The sequence below is a fragment of the Tupaia chinensis genome, unplaced genomic scaffold (assembly GCF_000334495.1).
Source record: "Tupaia chinensis unplaced genomic scaffold, TupChi_1.0 Scaffold148884_1, whole genome shotgun sequence".
In the NCBI taxonomy this organism is placed as follows: Eukaryota; Metazoa; Chordata; class Mammalia; order Scandentia; family Tupaiidae; genus Tupaia; species Tupaia belangeri.
Window position 1 is genome coordinate 1440568 of NW_006208732.1, and position 20984 is coordinate 1461551.

General features: G+C 41.4%; 1 protein-coding gene across 1 annotated transcript in view; it reads right to left on the reverse strand.

Annotated features, from left to right (window-relative positions):
* Positions 1-20984, reverse strand: part of KCTD8 (potassium channel tetramerization domain containing 8) — a gene marked incomplete at its 5' end in the record, with an annotated part of 358032 nt that overhangs the window by 239179 nt on the left and 97869 nt on the right. The gene's annotated exons all lie outside the window — the stretch shown is intronic.

Consider the following 20984-nt stretch of genomic DNA (forward strand, 5'->3'; position numbering starts at 1 on the left):
GGGCACATACGCACACGCGCCTGGCGTGAGTTTAAGCCACCAGGTCCGGGACTCGAACCGTGGTCGACTACGTGGGAGTCCAGTGTCATAGCCACTACGCTAACTGCTGGTCCCTCTGTGCTCATTCTTTTATACAGGGGAGGCAAAGCCCTCTGCTGCAGTCATGGAGCACCTCATGTTTCTAAAGAAGCCTCTCCTGACCTTCTCAGGCTAATGCTCAGGTCTCTTCTATCTGGAAAACCCAGCAGTAGGTCATGTCTTTGCTTAGAGCTTTGGCATGCCCTGCAGCAACAGCTCAAAGACTGTATGGACTTTATAGTACTCCCTGCATTTTCTTCCAAAGCTACTCCTTCATATAACCAATGTCTGATGTTACAGAGAGAGAGAGGCAAGAAGGCATTCGAAAATCAAAGTCTCCCTGCAATATAATCTGCACATTTTTGTCACCGAGCTCTTATTTCTAAAGAATACAATTTGTTGGGAGCAGCAGTTAGCGTAATGGCTATGTCGCTGAACTCCCACATAGTCAATTGCAGTTCAAGTCCCGGACCCGGTGGCTTAAACTCACGCCGGGCGCGTGTGCGTGCGTGCCCAAGATCCCAAGAGGAGAATGGAGGAGAAGGGATTGTGGCGTGACCATCTCCCCTGGGGGGTGATTTCTGGCTTTCTATCTCTCTGTCTGTCTGTCTGTCTGGTGAATGCACGCGCCCTTATAGCAAGTCTGTCGGGTGAATGCCCGCGCCCTTAAAGCAAAAACCCCTCAAAAAAAAAAAAAAAAAGAAAAGAATACAATTTGTTTTCTGATTGTTTGATCTCCTGGCTTCCTAGCCATGGTTTTCTCAAGTTAGCACACACATTACTCGCTTCTGCATTTCACGGGAAGGAAGAAGTACATTTCTACCATATTTCCCACCAAGGGCAATACGGCAGAGGAAACCAAGATGTTCAGATAGTCTTCAGAGTTTCTTAAAAAAAAAAAATAAGATTAATGAATAATGAATTACGGTTTACCAAATAGGCTCAAGATCCAGCCAGGCTGCAGAAGTTTGGTTCTGACTCACCACTCACTTACTGAGTTGAGTGACTTATAGCAAGTTTCTTAATCTCTTTGTGCTTTGATGTCCTTAGCTATCAAATTTGGGATAACATGGCTAGGTCATTTTGAAGATTTAATTAATTAGAGCATGTAAAGATCACAGGAAACCACCTGGCAGAGTCAGCTCTGCATAATATATATAAACACTTTTGCTTTTTTATATGGCTTTTCCCCTATTTTCTATTATTGCCATCTAGTTTAAAAATACAGGGGTCAGCAGGTGGTGTTGTGATTAAGGTGCTAGACACTCCCACATGGCCGACCACGGTTCAAGTCTCGGACCTGGTGGCTTGCTTTCTCACTTTCCTTCTCTCTGTGTATCTGTCTTTCTCTGGTCAAATGAAAACAACGGAATGAATAAATACAATTAAATAAATAATTATTTTAAAAAATATTGTTAATAGGAGAAATATAGACTGATAGTTTAGAATCTTGGAGTAGAAAAGATTGCCCTAAACATGACAGAAAGCCAGAATCTATAAGACAAAAGACTGACAGGTTAAAAACAGAAAAAAAGTATGGTGTAAAAAATATCTTCATTGGGACCAGCAGTGGAATGGTGGAATGGTTATGTCGCTGGACCACCATGTAGTCAAACACGGTTCAAGTCCCGGACCTGGTAGCTCAAACTCACGCTGGGTGCATGTGCGTACGTGCCCAAGATCTCGAGAGGAGAATGGAGGAGAAGGGACTGCGGCGTGGCCATCCCCCCTGGGGGGTGATTTCTCACTTTCTGTCTCTCTGTCTCTCTCTGTCTTTCTGGCGAGCGCATGCGCCCTATAGCTAAAACGTCTGAAAAAAAAAAAATCTTCAGAAACTCATATAGAACAAATATCACAGTTGAATAAGATATTTGCCTCAGGACTGGCTCAATGGTTCGGCAGTGCTGCATGACTCAAGAGAGGCTTTTTTTCCTCATGGCAACTGCACTGTGAAGCCTCAGACTCACCAGAGGCACGTGCATGAGTGCTCAAGATCCAATGGGCTAGAGAACTGGAGGAAGGGGATTGTGGCCATGCCCAGACTCTGAGGAGGGTGCTCATCTCTCTCTCTCTCTGTCTGTCTCATGTGCACATGTACACAAGCACTCTATTATGCATGAGATATTTTATTAATTTGTTGCTGCTGTTAAGTGTAACTATAGTGCATGTGTGCTTTTTTAAAAGAGATTTTGGTATAGGGTGCAAGTGCTCACTGGAGAGAGACAGAAAGTGAAACATTACTCCCCAGGAGGGGTGGCCACACCGCAGTCCCTTCTCCAGTCTCCTCTCAGGATTTTGGACCTGCATGCACACGTGCCTGGTGTGTTTTAAACCACCGGATCCAGGAATTGAACTGTGGTTGACTACATGGGAGTCCAGGGACGTAACCATTACACCATCTGCTGTCCCGTGAGCATGCGTGTTTGTCAGAGAAGCAGACAAGGAAAGGTAGAGTGAGAAATCATCCCCGAGGGGGTCATGACCACAGCACAGTCCCTTCTCCACTCTCCTTAGGACTTTGGGTATGTACATACACGCACCTGGCATGATTTTTAAGCCACTGGATCCAGAACTCGAATCACGAAGTTGTCCATGTGGGATCCAGCCGCCTTACCTTCCATTCCTGTTGGCCCATGAAACACAGCCTCAGCCATCCCTGGATTATAGGCCTCCATGTGTCTCTCACACTCAGGGAGGACTCTGGATCAGAGCCCAGAACCTTTCCATGAGGGTCAGCTTTGCAGAGTATCAGGCTTTATTGCTGTGCCACCATTTGGCCCCTCAGTCTTTTTTTTTTTTTTTTTTCTTTTGGAGAGGTTTTTGCTATAGGGCACGTGCGCTCGCCAGACAGAGAGAGACATAGAGACAGAAAGCGAGAAATCATCCCCCAAGGGGGATGGTCACGCCACAATCCCTTCTCCTCCATTCTCCTCTCGGGATCTTGGGCACACACGCACATGCGCCCGGCGTGAGTTTTAAGCCACTGGGTCCGGGATGCGAACCGCGGTCGACTACGTGGGAGTCCAGTGACATAGCCATTACGCTAACTGCTGGTTCCCTGGCCCCTCATTCTTAATGAGGTTGTATATTTGTGACCAATATCTTTTCCAGGTAATATCCTTGGGTCATTTTCATTGGGTTTTCTTTTTCTTATTAATTTATTGGAACTCTTCTTCAATTTGAGTTGTTATTATATTATGTATTATGTATGATGCAAATTAAGTTTTTTTCTTTTCTGGACTCCCATGTAGTCAACCGCCATTCGAGTCCTGGATCTGGCTTAAAACTCATGCTGGGCATGCATGTGTGTGTGCCCAAAATCCCGAGAGGAGAGTGGGAGAGAAGGGACTGGGGCGTGGTCATCTGCTCGGGGTGGTGATTTGTCACTTTGTCTCTGTCTCTATAGAGTGCACGTGCCCTATAGCAAAAATTTCTCAAAAAAATAGAAGGGACTAGAGAAACTTTAAGAATAGCCAAGTTATAGATAACTTAGTTATTTTTTAAAAACATATAGATCTGCTGGACCCAGCACTTAGCATAATGGTTATGTCGCTGAACTCCCATGTACCCAACCGTGGTTCGAGTCCGGGCCCCGGTGGCTTAAACTCACGCCAGGCACGTGTGCATGCGTGCCCAAGATCCCGAGAGGAGAATGGAGGAGAAGGGATTGTGGTGTGGCCATCCCCCCTGGGGGGTGATTTCTCGCTTTCTGTCTCTGTCTCTCTCTGTCTGGCGAGCACACGCGCCCTATAGCAAAAATCTCTCCAAAAAAAAAAAAAAATCATTGCTGAATTATTCTATGTTATGATCTATATCATGGAAATTACAAGTTAGGAGGGCATATTAAGAAATAGCTCTTAGCCCAGCCAGTGGCATGGTGGGTAAGTCAGATGGATTCCACAGTGGTCACTGAACAGTTCCAGTCTAGGACCTAGCAGCTTGAGAAACACTGGGTGTGTTTTGCATATGTGGCCAAAACCCTGAAACGATTTTGGACTCAAGTCAGTTTTGTTCTTCATTCTGTCAGTATGTTAAGACTTCTCAATAGGGACCCATTTCTTACATAGAAGAGCCGATAACACTTTGTTAATTATATGAATGAGAATTAGAGTTTAAACATGTGACCTTGAAATCACACATTTATTCATTATGAAGAGGATGATGTACTGACAGGGGCATTTAAAAAAAATCTTTCAATGCTGTTATTACTTGAAGTAACGCTTTCCCTTGGCTTTCAATTTACCTAAAGGAGACTTGTGATTGCCAGCTCCATAATTTAAAAACTTTTTAAAATAGAGACCACATAACACCGTAATAACAAAATAATGTTCCTTTCAATTGAATCACTGTCCAAAATAAAAATGCCATTTGTGTGTCTACAGCGTACTGACAGGCATTCATACCGAGATCTCGTGTAAAAAAATCGGTAACAGCTAAAACGTAATTCGGAGTGTCAAGTCAGTCTATTCAATACTGTCCTGAATTTCAATCATAAAATAAAACTGCATAAATGTCATACAAATTATTTATTAAGCAATTCCATTTTCACTTTTAAGGCTATTTTATCTATACCTAAAGCATTTATTTTAACAACTTAAAATACATGTCATGCTTGAAAAGGGGGAAAAAAGCACACATACACACTTCATGCTGCCATGAAAGCTGTCTTCAAAGAACCTGCAATGTTCTCATGTGAGGAAAGAGACACGCATTCTCTTGCTGAATTCTGACAAATGTGCGGCTATGGAAGAGAGGAATTATTCTAGCAGTATAAGAAACTTCTAAGCTTTTTCTTTGTATTTCCTACAAATGCTCCCCTCCCTGCAGGAACTTTTTTAAGGAATATATATTATTTTTAGAATGAAAAAAAATCGCATGCAGAAGAAAAGGAGATACAAAGTTAGTAGAGTCAGAATTCTCAAAGAACTGATGTACAAAGTAGCATTAGTCCTGTGCAGTAATGGAGCAGGTTGTCTCAGAGCACTCTTGCTCAGCCTAGGAAGTTCTTTTTCCTCCCTTTGGAGAGACTTTTGCCATAGGGTACGTGTGCTCACCAGACAGACAGAGAGACAGAAAGAGAGAAATCAACCCCCAGGGGGGATGGCCACACCACAATCCCTTCCCCTCCATTCTCCTCTTGGGATCTTGGGCATGCACGCACACACGCCCGGTGTGAGTTTTAAGCCACCGGGTCCGGGAATCAAACCGTGGTCGATTACATGAGAGTCCAGCGTCATAGCCATTACGCTAACTGCTGGTCCCAGCCTAGGAAGCTTTCAAGTGTACACAAGGCAATCATATTCCAGCAATATACACAGGCCAAGTTTCTTCCTTCTGTACGGATTGAATGCAAAGATTTCCAATTCCATTTTTAAGTGCAACATACTACCATGCATTAGGACATTTAGTTCTGCCTACTCTAAATGAAATCCATCTCTGCAAGCCGACTACATCTGAAAACACTTGCATGGGAGCTTATTCTTTCTCTGGGTGACACAGTTCAAGTTGGAGCCACCCCTGATGGGAAAAGAATAAAACACCAACCCTAACTGAACTTCACTGATCTAAAAAAATAAAAAACCTTGAAAACAAAAGCAAAACAAAACAGAAAAACATTGTACACGATATCTGAACTCCTGGAGAAGTGATGTTCTAGGATAGGTTTCTCTTAGTTCACTTAGTAAGACAGATTGCTTTGGAAAAACTCTAAATCATTTTAGCTTGGCTTTCTAACTCTTTAAGCTTCTATCGACTTCACTGAAACTTTCTATGATAAATGATCATGTATTAACAAATTCAAATTAATAAGAGAAAACAGTGTTGTGTATACATTTCTGTTTATGGAGATAAGAATATGGTAGATCCAGAAATCCTATCACAGTATTTACTGACATCGAGGAAAGAATTTACTGACAAATTGTAGTGAGAACTGTCTGACAAGCACCAAGCTATCTTCTAGTGACCATGTGTTCGCCACTTTCCAACACCCACTCCTCTTAAAAGCATCCACTTTCTCCTTCTTTTTTAAAAGAATTATTTATTTTTATTTATTCTTTTACTTATTTTAACCAGAGAGAGACACAGAGAGAGAGAGGGAGAGAAAGTGAGAAAGCAAGCCACCAGATCCAAGACTTGAACCATGGTCGGCCATGTGGGAATGTCCAGCGCCTTAACCACCATGCCACCTGCTGGTCCCAGCATCCACTTTCTTCTAAAAATCTATACTTTCCTCTCTCTTCCCCATAGTGTGCAACATTGTGTAAAGATTGTTCTTCCAGTTAAGCCTTCTAGATCTAGGGATCTGGCATCTCTCTCTCTCTCTCTCTCTTTTTTAACCATGTTGACCATTTTTAAAATTTATTTAAATTTATTTATTTACATTCATTTGCTATACATCATTACAGCATACAAAATGAGATTTTTCCAACCAGAATACACTGTATATTGGCTCAATCAACACGTCAACATACATGTTATCATCAACAAATAATTTTCCATTTCTTGTTTCCTGTGTAATTTTGCCTTTTTTTCCCATCCTTGATTCCCTATCTCTCCCCCATCATAGGGACAAGTCTGAAGTTGAATATTATATCCCAGAATTTAATCGGGAAGATTGAACCATAACAGAAGATAGATTAAGTACATGAGGCTGAACGGGTGAAATAGCATTTTATGACTTTTGATTAAAACATTGCCGGCATCTCTTTTAAAGGCACAAAGTATAACTCCTCTGCTGGTTACCAAGAGCTTACAGTGGAAACAGTCCCTAGTCATTCCCTCAGAAAAGGGACATTACCGACCTCCTTCCACCCTAGGTCAGGAGTACGGACACTCAATAAATAGATGCATGGTATAAATAAATACATACTTACATATATTCTTTTGTTTGTTTGTTTGTGTGTTTGTTTGTGTTTGGAGAGGTTTTTGCTATAGGGCGCATGCGCTCGCCAGACAGGGAGAGGCAGAGAGACAGAAAGCAAGAAATCACCACCCCCCTCCCCCGACCCTGGGCATGCACGCACACGCGCCCGGCATGAGTTTAAGCCACTGGGTCTGGGACTCGAACCACGGTCAACTACATGGGAGTCCAGTGACATAGCCATTATGCCATCTGCTGGTCCCAATACTTACATATATTCTTAAGGACTACCTCCCACCAAAAAGCCTGTGGAGAACGGCCAATCGGAGAAAACATGGTGACTTTTAGAGTCAAGCATCATTAGCAAGGGCTATGAGGGTATTTGCATACAAACCTGCTATCTGCCTGTTGTTGCGGGTTATCTTCCTGTTGCTGATCCATGGAGACCAATACCAACCAGTACAGCAAGGCAGTATCAGGCTAAAGGAAGCCACCTGTGTTTATCAGATTTTGCCCCAAAAAGATCAGAGAAATGACCTGGTGCCAGCTGCTTATGCATCTTCAGATGACTGACATCCTAAAGCCACTGGCTTTGCATTTCACTTCCTCTCCCCCCATTTTCTGTCCTTTAAAAGAATAAACCTGAGGTGGGGGCAGGGTTCCTGGTCTTGGCTTTTCACATTCAGAGAAAGTGGGCCCTCCTGATCTTCACTTTTCTATACTCCTGTTTCTCTGTGTGTTTATTTTATGTTTATTTCTAAACCACAGCCTCCCCACTCAGAATTTCCTTCAGCCAAGCAGGTCCTCACAAAAACCCAAAGACGAATGCCCCCTTGCTTTGCTTAAGAAAAGTCAGGAAGGGGCCAGAAGATAGCATAGTGTTTATGCTGGTGGACTCCCACATGGCCAACCGTGGTTCAAGTCCTACAACTGGTGGCCTGAAACTCATGCCGGTTGCGTATGCATGTGTGCCCAAGATCCTGGGAGGAGAATGACGGAAAAGGGATTGCAGCGTGGCTATCCTCCCTGGGGGGGCAGGGGTGATTTCTCACTTTTCCTCTTACCGAATCTCTCTCTGTATCTTTCTCTACTTCTCCGGTGAGCGTACACACCCTACGGCAAAGAGCTCTACCAAAAAAAAAAGAGAAAAAAGTCAGGAAAAGATCTTCATCTTGGCAATTATATGCTCTCTGCTGTGAATGTTGTAACTGACAAAAAAAGACAGACAGCATGAACAGGGGTAGTTACGTCATCACAGAGGCCTCATGCCATCCAGCCTTAGCTCATGCTCCTTGGTGCTTTGGGGCTACTTTGGTGCCTGGTTATTTTCAAAGCAGATCCCCTTAAAAACCCAGAAATTTCTCATCTTGCCTGTATTTTTCTTGTAAATTCTCATTTGCAAAAATCAGCCAGAATCAGTTTCTGTTGCTAACAACTAAACTCCATAGATTATCACGGGGCAATGTCAAACTATATCATTAGAGTTAGTGAATTTAGATACACAATGAGGATTGCCAACCCTTATTGTGGAGAGATTTCCAAGAGTCCTAAATAGAGTTTTTAAAAATCAGTTTTACTTTTTTAAACTTACCATGTGCAACGGTAGAAAAACAAGTAGAAAAACAATCAAATACTAGGATTTAAACTCAAAAGACCTGTACAAGATCTCTCCATAGGAAAAAAAAAATACATTTTATTGACAGAAATGAAAAGACTAACTAAGAAAACTAGGGAGCTATATCATGTTCATGGATTGGAAGATTTTAAATTTTAAGACAGGGACCAGCAGTTGGCATAATGGCTAAATAGCTGGACTCCCATGTAGTCGACCGCTGTTCGAGTCCCGGACCCGATGGCTTAAACTCATGTCGGGCGTGTGTGCGTGCATGCCCAAGATCCTGAGAGGAGAATGGAGGAGAAGGGATTGCAGCATGGCCATTCCCCCCGGGGGATGGTTTCTCACTTTCTGTCTCTGTCTTTCCAGCGAGTGCACGCACTCGATAGCAAAAACCTCTCCCCCCCAAAAAAAAGAAGATAAAATTTTAACACAAAACATTTTCTACACATGGTTGTAGGGACCAAATGAAATTAAAAAAAAAAAAAATTTCAACCTGATAGGAGTGTATGTATGTGTGCAAGTATGTACATATAATTTGATGAGTTGATACTAACATTTAATCATGCAAAAAAAACCCCAAGAATAACCAAGACACTACTGAGGAAAAACAAGACAGAAAGACATGTTTAATGAGATATCAAGAGTTATAAAAATATGGAGCTGAGTGGTGCTAAATCAGTAAAGTGCAACCCTCTGCAAGGCTCAGCCACATGGGAAGGTTCTGGGTTCCCACCTGAGACCTCCCTGACCAGGGTGGGCATACATGTGCCCATGGGCCAGGGCTGGCTGGGGGTGGACTACGGTGTCAGAACCCTGTTGGGAGTGCTGTCTCTGGCTTGGTCTCTCTCTCTCTCGGAAGAAATAAACTTTAAAAAAAATTATTAAGACAGTGTAGTACTGGCACCAGGACAGATAAATGAACAAATGTACCAAAATGGAGAATCCATTATCAGATACATGCATATATGGACAAGTGATTTTTAGCAAAGCTAGTACTTCTCACGGGTGGGGAAAGGACCGTCTCTTCCAATAAACAATTCTAGGACAATTTCCACGTGGAATAAAATGAAACTTGACAACTCTAGCATACCACACACAAAAATCAATTCCAGGTGAGTTATCGAGCTAAAATATAAAAGGCAAAATAATAAAACTTCTAGACCATAATGTCCAAAGTATCTTCACAAGAGGCAGGAAGACATTTCTTAAGTGGGGCACAATGAGTACGAACCTGAAAGGATCGATAAATTAAATAATTTATTGATCGTGAGACTGGATAAGGGATGTGTTACTCAATATGTGCATGTGGTTTCTTCCTATATATTTTCCCAATGAAATACGCAAGAGTGTGGCTGATTGGCCTTATTTTTCAAACACGGAGGACATTTTGTCTGCCCTCCATCTCTCCAGTCCATGCTGGGCCACTTGGATAACAATCTGGTTTCTCTTCCTACCCAGTTGGTTGTTAGATTGATTGTGGGAACTTGAGGCAAACACATTTCTTGCCCAGGTACAGCCTCCTTGAATGTCTTTTGAATGCCCCAGCTTGCTCCTGGCCAGCAGTGGAATGCAGAGCCAGAGGAAAATGAGGGGGTTGAAGCTGCAAGTGCTTTGGGGTCACTCAGGGTCCTTTCCCACGTGTGAGTTTACTTTATACTAAACACAAATGCAATGCTTTATTAGAGTTATCTTATTCACATTTTTTGTCTCCTTCAATCTCCTCTCAGGATTTTGGGGACTCACACACACAAACAGCAGGCATGAGTTTCAAGCCTCCAGGTCCAGGACAAGATGCATATATGGATAACCATTATTTTAGAAAGATTTCCAAGAGTGCTAAATACAGAGTTTTTAAAAATCAGTTTTACATTTTTTTTTTTTTTTGGAGAGGTTTTCACTTTAAGGCACATGCACTCGCCAGCAAAACAGAGAGAAACAGAGATAGAAAGTGAGAAATCACCTCCCAGGGGGGATGGCCATGCTGCAATCCCTTCTCCTCAATTCTCCTCTTGGGATCTTGGGCATGCATGCACACGTGCCCAGCGTGAGTTTAAGCCGCTGGGTTCAGGACTTGAACCGCGGTCGACTACGTGGGAGTCCAGCGACATAGGCATTACGCTAACTGCTGGTCCCCGTTTTACTTTTTTAAACTTACCATGTGCAACGGTAGAAAGACAGTAGAAAAACAATCAAATACTAGGATTTAAACTCATAAGACCTGTATAAGATCTCTCCATAGAAAAAAAATACATTTTATTGACAGAAATGAAAAGACTAACTTAAAGAAAACTAGGGAGCTATATCATGTTCGTGGATTAGAAGATGTTAAATTTTAAGACAGGGACCAACAGTTGGCGTAATGGCTATGTAGCTGGACTCCCATGTAGTCGACCGCTGTTCAAATGGCGGAAGGCCATGTGGGAGTCCAGTACCTTAACCACCTATGCCACTCAGGGACCCCCCAAAAAACATACATTCTTTTTTTACTCTATCTTTAAGTGTTGCAGAGTAAATAAATATATATGCATGTGACTTTTTGAAAATTAAAAAAAAAAAAAAAGCCTCACGTCAGTAGAATTAAAAGCACCAGGTTAGTCTATAATTACATAAAGGATACACACACAGAATCACACTGAGGAAGAAACTACTTATCTGTACAGGTGACTAGGAATGTTTTCTTTTTTTTTTCAGTAGATGGAAGTTAATAACATTCAATGTCTTCCATTACATTTTAGTAAAATATATTATGCATAAAAAGAATATCTGGAACATATAAATTATAAATATAACATAATGAAAAGGGAGAGTATTCAGATAATCTTGTACACACCATTCAATTCTCTAAGTAACTACAAAAGTTTTATTTGTGTTATATATTTCTGGCCCCAAATGAAGGATAAAATAAATTGCGAAAATCTCTGTTCCCTATTGTGCTTTACACATTTTCAACATATGGTTTGCTTCCAATCTGGGCCATTCAGGGCAAAACACAGTCATCTTTCATGGGCATTTTCATAAAATTTCTAGAGAAAACTTAGATGCAGACAAAGAAAACAGAATTGAAGTTGCCGGAAGGAAAACAACTCTATTAATGGATGATTTTAATTATCCTTACATACTCCGAGGTAGACAAAGAAACCAGGGTTTTTCTTATTAAATAAATAGAGTGTTATTTTTTTTTTAACATCCAGGAATATCAATAGAACAGAATGGAAAAGCAATCCTTATATTTAATTCACTTTTAAAAAATTAGTTTAAACATTCAATGACTGTACATCACTTGGCTTGTAAAGTGAATTTACCCAACAAAAGTACACCTCACACCACACTTTTTAAAAACTAAAGTGAAGGGAACCAGCAGTTAGCGTAATGGCTATGTCGCTGGACTCCCACGTAGTCGACCGTGGTTCGTGTCCTGGACCCGGTGGCTTAAAACTCACGCCGAGCGCGTGTGCGTGCGTGCCCAAGATCCCGAGAGGAGAATGGAGGAGAAGGGATTGCGGCGTGACCATCCCCCCTGGGGGGTGATTTCTCGCTTTCTGTCTCTATGTCTCTCTCTCTCTCTGTCTGGTGAGTGCATGTGCCCTACAGTGAAAATCTCTCAAAAAAAAAAAAAACTAAAGTGAAAATAGATGAATTCTTTTAAGAAAGTAGCCATAAAAATTTAAATGCTTTTCATCTTTTTTAAATTAACAAGTTAACATAAATACACAGCCAACAGTTTCTTTTTTTTTTTTGGAGAGGTTTTTGCTATAGGGCACGTGCACTCACCAGAAAGACAGAGAGAGACAGAGAGACAGAAAGTGAGAAATCACCTCCTAGGGGGGATGCCTATGCCACAATTCCTTCTCCTCCATTCTCCTCCATTCTTCTCTCGGGCACACACGCACACGTGCCCGGAATGAGTTTAAGCTACCGGGTCCGGGACTCAAACCGCGGTCGACTACATTGGAGTCCAGCGACATAGCCATTGTGCTAACTGCTAGTCCCTAGCCGACAGTTTCTTAAACTTCAAACTAACAGATACTAAATATCTCTTAAACATACCACCTAGAAGGAGCCTGATGGTGGTGCAATAGTAAAATGGGATGCTCTCTGAGGCTAACCCACATGAAAGGGTACCAGATTCGCATCCCAAACCCTTCTTGGATATGATGGGGGTGTGCATGTCCCAGATCAAGGGCTGGACGGAGTCAGGGGTGGGTCGTGATGTCAGGGCCCTGCTGGGGATGTCTACTCTTGCTCTCTCTCCCTCTCACCCTTGCTTTCTTTCTTTCTCTCTCTCATTCATGGAAGAGATAAATAAATAAACTTTTTAAAAAGATATAATCTAGGGAACCAGCAGTTAGCGTAATGGCCATGTTGCTGGACTCCCACATAGTCAACCACGGTTCGCGTCCCGGACCCGGTGGTTTAAACTCACGCCGGGCGCGTGTGCGTGCGTGCCCAAGATCCCGAGAGGAGAATGGAGGAGAAGGGACTGCAGCATGGCCATCACCCCGGAGGGCGATTTCTCGCTTTCTGTCTCTCTGTCTCTCTGTCTTTCTGGCAAGTGCAGGTGTCCTACAGCAAAAACCTCTCAAAAAAAAAAAAACCACAAAGATATAATCTAAAAAAGCTTCCCGTCAGGGCCTTTCTTTGACCTTTACATTTCATTTACTTACGGGCATCTCTCTTTCATTTGTTATTTTCCATTTAATTGGTAATCTTTCTTCTTTCGTTTTCTCAAATGTCTTCCCTCTACCTTTACATCAAAAATCAATGATCACCCTCACCCCTTTCTTCTCTATCTCCAAGTGTAATTTTCCTGAGAGCTTTCACGGCAAATCCTCCTAGACACCTTACCCTCACCTAATCTCGAGCAAGGGGAGATTTTTCTTTCTTGATCGTACTCCTTTCAAGTTATTCACTGACATACTTCATCTGTCACAGCAATAGCCCAAGGGCTCATTTACCACATTCATTTGTGAAGATTCTTATTTTATAAGGGAAGCTATGAAATCGTCTTCCCTTGGGATAATTAAGACTAGAAGAGTTGTCTTCCTGTCAGAAATGATTTAGGTAAAACTCGTCTGGAAATCTAGAAAATGCACTGGACAGGTTTAGAGGCCTTTCTTAGTCTGAGGGTGCATAATGAGATACTAGGCATTATTTGGGTCATTGCCTACCAGGTTCTAAGGAACAAAAGGACCCTCAGGGAGTAATACAATAGAGTCTTATCTATTGAGATGGATTTGTGTCAGATATGAACTAGGTATTTTTAGAATATGAACTATTAACTAGAGATGCCTCATATTCTTTCCTATGTAAGACAAGCTGTCAGACCCTGACACAGTATGAAACACTGCTGTTAGTCAATTGGAACAAGTTTTCTAGAGAGTATTAATTTTTAAATGCTCAAGGTAATAAGGAGCCTGAATTGCTGAAGCTGCTTTGAGCCAATGCAAGTAAAGCGAAATTATTGTGAATTCTTTTCTTTTTTTTCGCAAGGAGAAGTAAGAAATCACCCCACAGGGTGGATGGTCATGCTTCAATTCCTTCTCCATTCTCCCCTCAGAATTTTGGACATATATGTACATGCGCCCAGGGTGTTTTTCAAGCTGCGGGGTCCAGTACTCAAATCACACGTTCAGCCATATGGGATCTAGCCACCTTAACCACCATGCCATCTAGCTGACCAACAATTTTTCAATGGTTTTACAATATTGAATGAAAAATACTTATTTCACCAACCATTTTGTAATGGTTTTACAATATTTAATGGAAAATATTTATCTCTATGAGAAGTAATCCCGAAATAGGGGATTACTCACCAAATGATTTTACTCACCAAATGGTTTTACAAAACTGTCTTTGTGTCCTCCACAGTTCTAAGAGCCATCAGCATGCATGAATATAATACCCAGCCTTGCTACTGAGCATTTTAACTCAGAAAACCTCTTGACACAAGTAACTACTATTCAAAGGAATAAATGTAAAGTGTTGTAAGAAAGCAGGAATCTGAGTGGCCTAAAAATTTCAGGAAAAAAATAATCATCACTTTAAGCTGGCTACGGTTAATCAGGAATTTAGAGATGATGTCATTCAGTTTTCAAGGACTGATAGCATTTCAACCAATGGTGATGGTGCAGGGAAGACAGTCCAGGCTCATATAAACAGATGTGGAGGGACATAAATTGAGAAGCTGTGGTTAGGGTAGGAGAGCTCCAACTAGGCTTTGACTAACATGTTGGCCACCGAAAGGGGAGTCAAGGTAAGTAAGTGTTGAGCAGTTGCCTGAACCAAAATTTGGGTTGATTTGAGATGCAGAGTTGATTATTTTGTACTTTGAATTTGTAGACAGATAAGAAGAATTAAGAGAATAAGCATTGTTTTCCTCTAATCATAATCCCAACTTTTTCCTTTTTTTTTGGAGAGGTTTTCGCTATAGGGCGCGTGCGCTCGCCAGACAGACAGAGACAGACAGAGAGACAGAAAGCGAGAAATCACCCCCCAGGGGGGATGGTCACGCCGCAATCCCTTCTCCTCCATTCTCCTCTCGGGATCTTGGGCACGCACGCACACGTGCCCGGCGTGAGTTCTAAGCCACCGGGTCCGGGACACGAACCGTGGTCGACTACGTGGGAGTCCAGCGACATAGCCATTACGCCAACTGCTGGTTCCCCATAATCCCAACTTCTGTGTGTTTGATCATAATACTTAATTTCACAGTTAAGGACACTGAAATTTAGATGAAAGAGTTATGTCCAACTCAGGGAGATAGTAAGGAGTATTTATGCCAAACCCATACCCTTTCTTTCTTTCCTTCCTTCCTTCCTTCTTTTTTCCTTTTCTTTTCTTTTTTGTTAGAGGTTTTTGCTATAGGGCATGTGCGTTCACCAGAAAGACAGAGACAGAGAGACAGAAAGTGAGAAATCACCCCCCAAGAGTGGATGGCCACACTGCAATCCCTTCTCCTCCATTCTCCTTTCAGGATCTTGGGCACGCACGCACACGTGCCCGGCGTGAGTTCTAAGCCACCGGGTCCGGGACACGAACCGTGGTCGACTACGTGGGAGTCCAGCGACATAGCCATTACGCTAACTGCTGGTTACTCAAACCCATTTTCTATAACACAATACACGACCTACTATAGGGTTTTTGGGGAAAGTCATGACTCATTTTTGCATAGAAAAACAGAAAAATACACCATGACTTTTCGGACAACCTAATACAATAATATGAGCAGTATTTAGAAAAGATTAAATAGTTGTGTAAAATGTGGGGCAAGACAGTAAAAAAACAAACAAACAAAAAAAACCAACACTTTAATGTGAGAGAGATTGTATCATGGAACTATAAAACTCGTCCAGATGAGATGAAATGGAGACCAGTGGGCGGTTAATTGTGATATAAACATAACGGACAAAAATATATTTCAGGTACCAACAGTTGGTGTAATGGCTATGCCACTGGATTCCCATGTAGTCGACTGCGGTTCGAGTCCCAGACCTGGTGGCTTAAACTCATGCCAGGCACATGTACGTGCGTGCCCAAGATCCCAAGAGGAGAATGGAGGAGAAGGGATTGTGGCATGGCCATCCCCCCTGGGGGGTGATTTCTCGCTTTCTATCTCTCTGTCTCTCTCTGTCTTTCTGGCGAGCGCACGCACCCTATAGTGAAAACCTCTCAAAAAAAAAAAAATATATATATATATATTTCAAATAGTACTACAAAGGAGCTTCTTCATTGAATCATAAAGAGAATACCAAGGTAAATTCAAGTTGTTATTCTCTTCTCTATCAAAGGTGTATTCAAAACTCATTAAACTTTAATCCATTTAAAACAAAATAATATTAACATCAGTACTTTTTTTCTTTTGTCATGATAGAGCACATGTGTGTGCATGTGAACATGAGAGAGAGAAAGGGAAAGAAATGAGTAACTTCCAGAGGGTCTGGTCCCACCACAGTTGCCTTTTTCCAGTCCCCCAGCCCTCTGGATCCTGTGCACTCATGAGTATTCTGAGAGTGAGTATGAGTATGTTTCAGGATTTGAACTGGGGTCACCAACTTCTCTGGTGCAGGACGTTAGCACTGTACCACCAAGCCAGCCTGATATTTAGTGTATTTTTTAAATATGAAGATATAGCTCAATAATTCCAAATGTAATTCTTTAAATACTAAGAGATTATAAGATATATTTATATATTGAATCCATCTGTTTCACTTTTTTCTTTTTATAATTAGGGTTAAAATAACTTAGTAAATTTAGGCAAAAATTAGGACAAAAATAAGCATGATGTTATATGGATTAAAATGATTCTTAAAATTGATATTTTCGATTCATTTATGCCAGAAAGGAGTTTGTATGCAAGATGGTAATTTAACCAAGAAGCCGGAGGAATTAAAAATACATTTCTTTTTCAAATCGACTGAAAGCATCATTAATTCTAAGTATTTCCTTGATGCCTGTCACCATGGTATCAAATCACAGAACTATTAGGAGAGAAGCAGCCAAAAGAACTGAAACTTCTATGTGTCTTTTTATTCCATTGTGAGTCATATCAAAGCTTAGGAAGTAAGAGAAAGACTTCCAAGTTATTTATCCTGAGGTTAAAGGAGGCATTAGAAAGCATATCTTTGATGTATTCCTATAAATTGTAATACTGAGACTAGAGCTGGTCTCCAAGAGTAAGGATCAGGAGTGAGGGCATCTAACTAAAAACTTGCTGTCTCCAGCATCAAACAGTGAATGAAGTTCACTGCACGCCAACACAGACAATGATCACAGGCCTGGGTAAAATGAGGTGTTGTAAGAAGGACCAGGACAGAGAGAGGAGACTTTCTCCTCTCAGCACTGTTGTAATTTTGCACCAACTGTGTTCAAAACAACATGCTAGTTCCGTTAGAACTGAACATTCTGGAAATGCTCCTGCCACTGATCTCATGCTAAAATGAAACATTTCAAGTCACGTTTATGGCTTTCAAGTGGATTGCTCATGAGCAAATAAACGTTCATATCTACATCTAAACTGACAGCCATCATAATGTCTTAGTATCAGTAACACAGGGGTAGCTGAGGACACTAACCATGAGCAAAAAAACATTTGTGGCACTTGAATGTGCACAGGACAAACAATTTATCTAAATACAGACTTTACACCATTAACAAAAGAGCTGACTAAATATGGATCAGAGATCTAAATATAAAACATGAAACTTTATGGGACTAGCAGTTAGCATAATGGCTATGTCGTTGGACTCCCATGTTGTTGACCGCGGTTCAAGTGTCAGACCTGGTGGCTTAAACTCACACTGGGCACGTGTGCGTGCGTGCCCAAGATCCCAAGAGGAGAGTGGAGGAGAAGGGATTGCAGCGTAGCCATCCTCCCCAGGGGGTGATTTCTTGCTTTCTCTCTCTCCAGCGAGCGAGTGCATGTACCCTATAGCAAAAACCTCTCAAAAAAAAAAAAAAAGAAAACACTAAACTCTAATACCCCTTTAAGATAATATTGAAGAAAATTTAGATAAACTTTGTTTGGCAATGCTTTTTTAGATACAATATCAAACACACTATCTATAAATGAAAAAGAGAACATTAGACTGTCTTAAAGTCTCCGTTTTGCAAAAGACAATGCTTTCAAGAATTAAAAAACAAGACACAGACTGGGAGGAAATATTCACAAAACACATATCAGATAAAAAGACTTACGTTCGGCCTACAATGAACTCTTAAACTCAACAATTAAAAAAATTAAAATAGTTTAAAAAAAATTAAGAGGCTAGCAGATGACATGGAGGTTAAGGTTCTGGACTCCCACATGGCCAACTGCGGTTCAAGTCCTAGACCTGGTGGTTTTCTCTCTCTCTCTCTCTCTCTCTTTTTCTCTCTACCTCTTTCTGGCTGGTGAGCTTATGCACTCTCTGACAAATTTAATAAAAATACTCCAGTCTATAATTTTAAAAAGGTATACTAGTCACTGAGCTACTTTAAAGATCTTCAACCATCTTAGATGAATTTCTAAAAATTAATGTACTAAAATATGACACAAAGGGACCAGCAGGCGGTGTGGTGAGCGCACACACAGTCAACCATGGTTCAAGTCCCAGACCTGGTGGATTTCTCTCTCTGTGACCTGTAGCTAATTTTAAAATACTAATGATAAATAAAATTAAATAAATGATTCTTTAAAAAATATGACACAGAGACACAGAGAACACTGACAAGTTGAAAAACTAGCAAATGAAACTAGCAAAAAAAGCATCACCTGTGTTTTAAACCATTAGGCTGCTAATAAGAGAAGTGCTTGAATCTAGGTAGTAGTTTATAGGATTAGAATTTATTCAGCTCATGGTTTTGGAGGTCCAAGGTCAAGGGCTGCATCTAGTGAGGGTCTTCTCACTGGTGACAGAAGAGGACATCAAGTGGTAAGACAGAGCAAGAGCAGCACAAGAACACACGTGCGTATCCGTGTCCATGTCTCTTTAAATACTCACAGCATCCAGTCATGGAGCCCAACATCAATGTCTAATCACTTCCCAAGGGACCCATCTTTTTTTTGAGGTTTTTACCAAAGGGTGTGTGTACTTGTACTTATCAGACAGAGAGAAAGTGAGAAATCACTCCTCTGCCACCAGGGGGAATGGCCACACTGCAATCCCTTGTCCTCTATTCTCCTGTTAGGATTTTCAGCATGTATGCACATGTACCCTGCATGACTGCATGACATTCAAGGCGCTGGGGCTGAGACTCAAACCATAGTTGGCCATGTGGGAGTCCAGCACCTTAATCATCATACTACTTGCTGGCCCCAAGGCCCAGTCTGTTAATATCATAATCAAATGAACACCATTACAATGACTCATCAGATTTCAGTACATGAATTTGGAGGGGGGTAGCAGGGGAAGGGGGCATGGGAGGGGAGGAGGAATCCATTCACATTATGGCAACCATAACCTATCAGAAAAGAAAAAAAAAAAAAAAACTTGAATAAAAGGAATCTATCCAGACTTGACAATAATTTAGAATAAAAGACATCTCCAAAACTGAGAAAGATTAAACTGTTTCAAACTTTTGGGATGGCAGAAGATTCACAAATATAGTGAAATTGTAATGGGTGTAACAAGTGACCCAGTAATCCAGAAATGTATGCTAAGAAGATAACCAGACAAGGACAAAAAGATTTATGCATAAGGATATTCATTCCAGTCTTGTATAATGAGGGAAAATTGGAAGTGGCACACGAGTCCATCAAAGAGGAAACTATTAAATAAATTATGGTCACTGCTTACAATACATTACTTACTATGCAATCATCAAAGTGGAGACACTATAAGTCTCTTTGACAAGGAAATAAATACCTTGCTTACAAATTGAGTTTGTAAAGCAAGCAGTCAAATTACAGTCATAACGTGATTTATATAAAATACATACAGCTATCTGCTCCATACATCCATGTATGTTTCTCTGTGTTTATGTACAAAGAGATGGCTGGAAGGAATATTTGCTTTTTATTTGTATCTTACTTCTTAAATAGACCTATAAAAAAATTCATTAAAACAACTAGGCCAAGGAACCAGAAGATGGCCTAATATTATGTCGCTGGACTCCCACGCAGTCCACCGTGGTTGGGATCCCGGGCTCGGCAGCATAAACTCATGCTGGGCGCGTGTGCGTGCGTGCCCAAGATCCCAAGAGGAGAATGGAGGAGAAGGAATTGTGGTGTGGCCATCCCTCCTGGAGGGGTGACTTCTTGCTTTCTGTCTCCCTCTTTCTGGCATGGCCTGTAGCAAAAACCTCTCAAAAACAAAACAAAACAAAACAAAAACAAAAACAAAAACAAAAACAAACAAAAAAACCCAACCAACTAGGCCCAGAAACAAACCAGATTAGACAGCTTCCATGTGAAGACCTCCATGTGGGAGATGTGCCCATAAGGAGCCCTGGCTGACCAGTGCACAGGTCTATGGGGCATCTCAGTTTTCCACAGCTTTGGTGGGGGAACTGGTTCTGGGTTGTCTACCTCACCAAATCATCATCATCATGATCAATGTAGCCACAGTTCCTCGTAGCAGGATTTGGAATTAGAAATACCATTACCAATTTCCAGAAAGCTGATTAAGTAGCTCAGTCTTACTCTTAGTACCTTTCTGTCATTTGTACAGTCCTAGAAAGCTCTAACCAGACAACAGCTGTGCACCCTCCTCTTTCTAATTCCTTCTACTCTCCACAGTCTGAAGGGTTTCTTTGGAAAATAAATTTTATTAGGTTGTGTATATGTTCTGATCTACTCCCTGAATCAATGTTCTTGTACTACTAATAAAGACAAAATGCTTCAAGATGCAACATGGGTAATTGTTAACTACCCCACCCCTCAGCCTCACAGCCAGCCACATTCTTCTCTGCACCCCGGCCATACCAGTGTTCCTTCAGCCCCTCATACTTGCT